Source organism: Phascolarctos cinereus, unplaced genomic scaffold (assembly GCF_003287225.1).
Source record: "Phascolarctos cinereus isolate Bilbo 61053 unplaced genomic scaffold, phaCin_HiC Scaffold_2;HRSCAF=192, whole genome shotgun sequence".
Classification (NCBI taxonomy): domain Eukaryota; kingdom Metazoa; phylum Chordata; class Mammalia; order Diprotodontia; family Phascolarctidae; genus Phascolarctos; species Phascolarctos cinereus.
Genome location: NW_027555625.1, coordinates 209,720,758 through 209,726,757, shown reverse-complemented (window position 1 = coordinate 209,726,757; position 6,000 = coordinate 209,720,758).

Sequence of the window (6,000 nt, the reverse complement as noted above, 5' to 3'; positions counted from 1 at the left end):
CCCAAGAGGCATGGAAAAATATCCAAATGTGGCATCTTAAGATATCTACAATGTTTGTAGCTTGTGGTCTGAAAACAGCTTGAGCCCATAGAGTCACAGTTTTAGAACTAGAAGAGACAACAAAGGTCATTTAGTTACAGAAACCTAGGTTAAAAAAGTCATAAGACATAAAGTTGGAATAGACCTTAAAGGTGATTTAGATCAACCCACTCTCTCTTTTAAAATATTTTATTTATTCCATTATATATTTCCTAATTACACTGACAAAATTACCATTTAATTCTTAAAATTTTGAATTCCTAATTCTTTCCTCCCACCCCTCCCCTACCTCTTGAGAAGGCAAACAATATAACGGTAATTATATATGTGAAGTCATGCAAAACATATTTCTATATTGGCCATATTGCAAAAAAAAACATATGCACACAAAAGTGCAAATTTAAAAAAAAAGTATGCTCAATCTATACATAAAGTTAAGTTTTCTCTCTGGATGGGGATTGCATTTTTCATCATGGAAACTTTGGAATTATCTTTGATCATTGCCTTGATAGAAGTACAAGAGTCTTTTACAGCTGATCATTGTTATGATATTACTATTACTTTGTGCAATGTCCTAGTTATGCTCACTTCATTCTGCATCAGTTTATATAAGACTTACAACATTTTTTGGAAACTATGCTGCTTTCCATTTCATGAGCTATTACCATGTATTGCAATATTCATGATAAGTTTTTACCAAAAAAAAAAAAAGAATTCTATGAAAAAATTTGCACTTTAGACAGCAATATTAGGAAGACATCCAAATTAAATCAAGATACATTTTGATACTTGATAATTTCAGTGCAAGGAAGAAAGGAAATAAATGTTTATGAAACACCAGCAATATGCAAAAAAAAATTGTGCAGTGAGCTTCACAAAGATTATCTTATTTTGATTTTCACAGCAACACTAGGAAATACATGCTTTTATTATCTCCATTTTGTAGTTGATGAAACTTTGTTAGATAAGTTAAATGACTTAATCAGGGTCATGTAGCTAACAAGTGTCTCAGGCTAGATTTGAACTCAGTATTTCCAGACTCCAGTCTCAGAGTTCTATCCACTTAGCTGCAAGGATCAGAAAAGATGGGATGTCAAACAACCTCTGAGAAAATATAGATCAAAAAAAGAGAAAGAAATCAAATCTTGTAATTTTTCACAACCCTAAAATCTATTTATCTTAACATTTTCCACGAGGAAAGTATTGGCATGTTTTAGACATGCAAAATATCTAATAACTCCAGAAAAAAAATTAAATATTAGATTTTTACCAGACTAGAAAAGACTTCTTACTAGTGTGGGAGTTTTCTCTGAGACAAATATTTACATATAGTCAGACCATGTATAGTCAGTTAAGTTCAGAATTACAAAAAAGAAAAGAAAACAGTTATGAGAAAAGGATAGGTCATCTAATGAAAACAACCTAACTCTAAACTGCTTAAATAAGTCATCAAAAATTCAAAATGTCAAGTGGTCAACAGAAATGATATTAACACCAACTATAATGGTGTTATTTAGAAGTTTAAGTGACATAAAGCAATTGCCTCAACAAGGAGACCAAGCACCTTAATTAGTAAACATCTGACAATTGACACATGGAGAGAGATGACTATTAAATGCCAATGCAATAATAAACCTGTAATATGTTTGTGTGTATACATATATGTATATATTACATATATATGTGTGTGTTTATATATACGTACATACATATGTGTGTGCATGGATAGATAGACAGACAGATAGGTAGGTAGGTAGATGGACAACCAATTAGCTCAAAAGTAAAACAATGGGTTGGATTACTTTTGGAAAGTTCCAAAGCTCTTTTAATGAGCCCTAAACTTCCAAATGATGTTGAAAATGAAGTTCAAAGAGATTAACCTAATGAACAGGACAAATTAGTCACTAACTGAATCCTAACAATTAAAAATTCATGAACAGAACAGCTGTGTCACCACCATACCTATTTTGTGGATAAGGCTCTCTGCCCCGGTGAAGTGTTTTCTAGGAAAGTATTTCTCTACGAATCGCAAAAAGCTGGCAAAGTTTATCCTTCATTTCTATTTCTCTCTGTGTATCTATGCCAAATTGTTAAATTGTCACAAAATCTAAGAAAAAGAGAGTATACAGGACAAAAATGTGGTCAGTAGTGTCAAATGTTTCAAAGAGGTCTATATAAATTTAAGTTGCATGTCACTCCCCTAAAAACACCTCACAGCTTAGCCATATTAATCATTTTGCTATTGCTATCATGCAAAACTCCATCTCACATCTCCATGTCTTTACTCTGGTTGGCCCCCAAGCCTAGAATGTCCTCCCTCCCTAGCACGTATTCTTTGAATTCCTTCTTTAAAACTCAGCTCAAATGCCACCTTTCAGATTAATCTCAGTTGTTAGTACTATCTCTGACCAAATGACCTAATGTTAATTTTGTATACATTCTGCATATACATATATTTGTACATATTTTCTGCCCAGTAATAAGTACATCTTTTTTTAAGAAATTTGTGATACCTAGCAAGTGTCTTGCATATAGTAATTATTTAATAAATGCTTATTGATTGAATCATTGACCTGGAACAAAATATTAAAGGAACTAACAGAAAATTGATGGAAAAGTTTAGGTGTGGATTATTCAGGCAAATTTGGAGGGTTTGAGATTGTTACTGGTACCAGTGAAAGAGATATCTACAACAGTGAGATCATGGATCTGTTAGAGCATCAAATAAGTTCTCAAAAACTTTTCATTAGCTAGATAGAAGGATCTTCCTGGTGATTTATGCTTTAAAAGTGGTGGACTTTTCTGGGATAATAAAGTGAAGTTTCCAAAAGAAATAGGAATAGTTTTCACAAACCTTCAGACTGTTAATGGCTAGCAACATTCTGTATTCCATAGAAAGATAGCAAAGGAATCCCCCTAGGAACCCATTAGGGCAATTTTAAAAATCCATTTGTAATAGAAATAACTGTCTTCCAATCTATTAGGTTTTGTAAACTACTGTTCCTATTTTTCTTACAGGAATATATAATAAAGTTTTGTTAGAAAATGTCTTTCAGATTCTAAAAATTCCCTTAAAAGTGAAAACCTAGTATTTAGAGTCTGGAATTTCTTTTATGGGCATTTTTTTTAAATATCCTTGACTAATTATACACAGGGAAGCTATAATTTTTGACAGTGTATAAAGTTCCCCAAAATAGGTACATAGAACAGAAAGTGAGAAAAGGTATACTCACTTCTAGCCAGCTAGATGAGTCAAATCAATCCTGGTAAGCAATCAAATCAGAAGGGTTGCAGCCATCTACCTTGAGTTGTACTATAAAAGGAAGAACCCTAGGCTAGTAGGCTTCTGACCCTGCAAAAATGATTCCTATGTTAAATGAAATCTGTTCTCTTATCCTTGAAAGTAGATCCTTATGGAAAAAATTACTTTGTCAACTCGTAAATAATAAATGGACGGGGGGTGCAGCTAGGTGGCACAGAGCTCCAACTTTGGAGTCAGGAGGACTTGAGTTCAAATATGACATACAACACTTGACATTTACTAGCTGTGTGACCCTGGGCAAGTCACTTAACCCCAATTGCCTCACCAAAAAAAAAAAGGCAAAAAAAATAAATAAATGGACAGCATGATGGTTTGAATTTATCTTGTGACTTTTTTTTTCTTTACCTATGGCCCTAAGTCTAGGATTACAGAGAATGACCTCACTCAGCCCATCTAGGGCTCCTCTTGTCACAAGTATGATAGTCATTTAGAAGCAGTGTAGAAGTAGCCTGAGGATTAATAGAGAGAAGTATGTGACCCTATTATAGGACCCCCAAAATGACGACAAATAGAGACAATGATGAAACAGTGAGAATTGACAGGCCTAGAACATTGAAAGCAATAAGAAGCACTCCACTCAAGTTTTTGAAGGCATCCTCGAGTTGAAGGAGCATCAAGAGACAAAAGAAGAAACAGCAAAGCTGGATCTTGCTTTCTATTGTAATTTTGAGTTATGTTGATAGTGTACGGTTTCAAGCAAAAAGAAGACTGACTTCATAGCAAAACCAAGTATAATTCCCTTCAATGTTAGCTTCAGTTATAGGGGAAATCTATGTGTCTTGAAGACTGTATGTGTCCCTGGGATTGTGGGACATTCTACAAATAGAGGAGAGTTGTCTTGATTGTTTATGGACTTCAATGAAAGTCCTTTAAGACTTGCCTTTTTGTTAGGCTGAAATAAAGTAATGAATCCTGTTTTGTAATGTGCGTGTGTGTGTGTGCATGCATTTGAGTATATGTGTGTGCACATGCATAGAAATGGATTAATCAGATGCTTAATAACAAGTGAGTTCTCCAAAAACCAACTTGATGCAATTACAGAGTGGGGGGGGGGCAAAATACTTTTAGACTTTGCCCTTATGACATTTTGAATAGAATATTTTCATAATAGGTTAAAAGGGCACTGAGGATACATCCTGGATGTTTTTATGTAGTTTAGGAGGCTGATGGGACTTTCATTCTTTTGAGGAGAGGTTTTTTTCAAAAGTCAAATTCTTAGGTTTCCAAACAAAATCCTTGGTGTGTACATGAACTGAGGAGACATTTGTTGGAAGCTCTTTGATGCTGAATATCAGCTTTGGGATTGCACAGTATGAGATGAAAGAAATGTTGAAGTTCACTATTCCACCTCCCGTGGCTACCATCTTGGGTCTATGTACTTCACTCCCTTCTCAGGGTTATCTGCTATCTTTCTCTAATTTATGGCTCTGTTGTTGCATTTGGGTCACATGTCTTCCTTTTCTCTCTAAGATACCTACTTTGGAGACTCAAGTGGAATATCTCCTAGGCTTTCCCAGAGACTGGTCTAATAGTTTACATTCTCCAGCCACTATTTACATCAGCTATTATCTATACGGTTATGTTTTGTACTTCTATTGTAGGACCACAGGGTTCCCCTCACCAAGAATTCCTTGGATGTTCTGTCATTCCTAGCCATATCTTGAAGACTTAGAAGCTCCCTAGGAAGGCTGCATGCATGAACAAGTTCCAGTTGCCAAGGGATCACTGTCCATCTATTTCTCAACTCTAATATTTGTTCTTTTGTCAGCTCTCTCAACTTGCTTTCATAATCCAGTATTAAAGGCTCAGTATAGAGCTACAATTGCCATGACACTATCATTCATTCCCAAATGCTATGAATCAATTAATCACATTTAATATGCTGCAAGAACCAAGGGTTAGAGAAAATAATTTACACCCCATTGAGAAGACATAGCCAAAGCCTAAATTGTGATGCCAATGGAAGTGTCCACACTTTTCTAAGACAATTCCAAATTGAGTTAACTTGACCAGGGGATTTCTGGTCATAACCTTTTTATATATTATTAGTACTTTTTGGACTATCTATCCTGTATTTGGGTTATAACACTGAAATATAATGTATATTCTTTAACCCCTGCCCAAAAAATTGTTCTCAGGTTCTTAAGTGTGTAACATTGTGTTCAGTTCTGGCTACTACATTTAAAGGAATATTTTGACAAGGGCATCTAAATGGCACAGTAGATAGAGTTCTGGGCCTAGAGTCAGGAAGGTTCATATTCCTGAGTCAAATCTGTCCTCAGACACTTACTAGCTGTATGACCCTGAGTAAGTAATTTAACCTTGTTTGCCTCAGCTTTTTCATCTGTAAAATGAGCTGGAGAAGGAAACAGCAAACCACTCTATTATCTTTTCCAAGAAAACCTCAAATGGGGTCACAAAGAGTTATACACAACTGAAAATGACTGAACAACAAGTTTGACAAAATGTCATGCGTCCAAGGAAGGTGACAAGGATACCAAAGGAACCAGAGACCATGTGCTAGGATAAATTAAGGGAAATAAGTATGTTTATCCAGGAGGAGAAAAGAAGTGGGAGATACAGGACAGATACTGCCTTTATATAGTTGCTAGACTATAATATAGAAGTGGTTTAATCAG